Raw genomic sequence first — 2,500 nt, 5'->3', positions numbered from 1 at the left:
CTGCAGCCAACCATAATCAAGTTAGCCGTGACGTCCCGCAGCGTAGCGAAACGCCCATCGACGTAACCGCGCCGCTAAGGAGGTCTAGGCGGCTGCAGGACTTACAGCATTGCAACCATCAACGCGTGGAAAGTGGCTTGAGACCAGGTTCAAGCCACCAATGAAAACGAAGACCTACCGCCACCAGCCAATAGTAGATCAGCATGGGGCAGACCCCCTGCTGTCTACTCCAAATATAAACGAGGACGGACACCGCTCCAAGATCAGTCCACCCTCAGCTTCCCAGCCCGAGGATGTCTGGCAGCTCCAGACGAAAGCTCGCTTACTTCAAGAAAGAGAGAGAAAGAGAGAGAGAGACATATATATATATATCGTTAATGACTTTGATAACTATGGTATTATAGTTTATCTGTAAAATTCAAATATATACACCAATTTTGACTCTGTATTTGATCATGACCTCCATAGGCACTCTACTCGCCTGTCTAAGTAGCACGGAAAAAGCCGCTATTCGGAAAATAGAGAAGAATCTCTACAAGTGTAATGCTGCTGAAGTAGCCATTACTTTTAATAAAATAATAATAATAATAATGATAATAATAATAATAATAATCAGCATTACCATTGCCTACTAAATTAATACCAAATGAATGGCAGATATTCTGTAGTTACAACACTCAGTGCTGAGTCGTTGCCCCAAGTCCCTCAGTGTGAGGCACCTCTAATGTCTACCAGAGAGTTGCTAGTACATCTTCCGGTATATTTTGCATCTTCCAATCTTGGATGGTCTGGGATGCAGTTTAGATATTTGTCGAGCTTATTCTTAAACACATCTACGCTCACTCCTGATATATTCCTCAGATGGGCTGGCAACGCATTGAATTGACGCTGCATTATCGATGCTGGTGCGTAGTGGATTAATGCCCTGTGTGCTTTCCTTATTTTTCCTGGTATAGTTTTTTGGGCACTATTAATCTACCTCTGCTTGCTCTTTCTGATATTTTTAGTTCCATGATGTTTTCTGCTATTCCTTCTATCTGTTTCCATGCCTGAATTATCATGTAGCATTCTCCTCTCCTTTCTAGACTATATAATTTTAAGATTGTAGTCTTTCCCAGTAGTCAAGGTCTTTAACTTCTTCTATTCTAGCTGTAAAGGACCTTTGTACACTCTCTATTTGTGCAATATCCTTTTGATAATGTGGGTACCATATCATATTGCAATATTCAAGTGGACTACGAACATATGTTTTATAAAGCATAATCATGTGTTCAGCTTTTCTTGTTTTGAAGTGCCATAACAACATTCCCATTTTTGCTTTACATTTTGCCAACAGAATTGCTATTTGATCATTGCATAACATGTTCCTATTCATCATCACACCAAGGTCTTTAACTGCTTCCTTATTTGTGATTGTCTCATTATTAGGTCCCCTATATGCATATAGCTTTCCTTCTCTGTCTCCATAATTTATTGATTCAAAATTTTATCAGAGTTAAATACCATCCTATTTATTTACCTCTGCCCAATCATATACTTTGTTAAGGTCTCTTTGTAGAGCGTTCCTATCTTCATCACAAGTAATTTCTCTACTTATTCTTGTGTCATCTGCGAAACTACTCACTACCGAATCCTTAACATTACTGTCTATGTCTTCAATCATAATAACAAACAGTATTGCAGCTAACACCGTACCTTGTGGCACACCAGATATTACCTTGGCTTCATCCGATTTCTCGTCGTTTGCAATAACTATCTGTTTTCTGTTGTGTAAAAATTCTTTTAACCACCTTCCTACTTTATCCACGATATTGTGTTTTCTAATTTTCTTCGCTAATATATTATGGTCTACTTTGTCAAAAGCTTTTGCAAAGTCTAGATAAACCACATCTGTTTCATTTCCGCTTTTCATATTTTTGAATATGTTCTCACGGTGGACTAACAGTTGGGTTTGTGTACTTTTTCCGGGTACGAAACCGTGTTGTCCTATATTAAACAAATTATTTTTTATTAAATGTTTCATAATATTTTTCTTCATTACCCTTTCATACACTTTCATAATATGTGATGTTAGACTCACAGGCCTATAATTACTTGCCTCTAGTCTTGATCCACTTTTGAAAGTAGGGGTAATATATGCTAATTTGTGCTCATCATAAATCTTGCCTGTATCTACACTTTGTCTTAATAATATTGCAAGTGGCTTTGCGATAGAATGAACTACTTTCTTTAACAAAATAGCAGGCACTCCATCGGGCCCTGCAGCAGCTCCATTTTTAATTTCATTAATAGCCTGCACAATATCAGCTTCATTATTATCTATGTCAGCTAAATATTCACTATTTTCGTCCCTTACTTCTATATCATTATCTTCATTATCTATTCTAGGGGTGAATTCTCTCTTATATCGTTCTGCCAATATGTTGCAAATTTCCTTTTTTTCATTCGTTAATCTCCCTTCAATTCTTAGAGGGCCTATTTCTATTCTTCTTTTATTCAT

The 2,500-nt window shown here is 37.5% G+C and overlaps 1 long non-coding RNA gene across 1 annotated transcript in view; it reads right to left on the bottom strand.

The window, feature by feature from the left end:
* The window catches only part of LOC135212278 (uncharacterized), a 117,678-nt gene that overhangs the window by 114,158 nt on the left and 1,020 nt on the right, over nt 1-2,500 (bottom strand). The window lies entirely within an intron of this gene.

Source organism: Macrobrachium nipponense, chromosome 40 (assembly GCF_015104395.2).
Source record: "Macrobrachium nipponense isolate FS-2020 chromosome 40, ASM1510439v2, whole genome shotgun sequence".
Classification (NCBI taxonomy): Eukaryota; Metazoa; Arthropoda; class Malacostraca; order Decapoda; family Palaemonidae; genus Macrobrachium; species Macrobrachium nipponense.
Note: the sequence above shows the minus strand (reverse complement) of the source record. Positions and strands in the feature narration are given on the sequence as shown.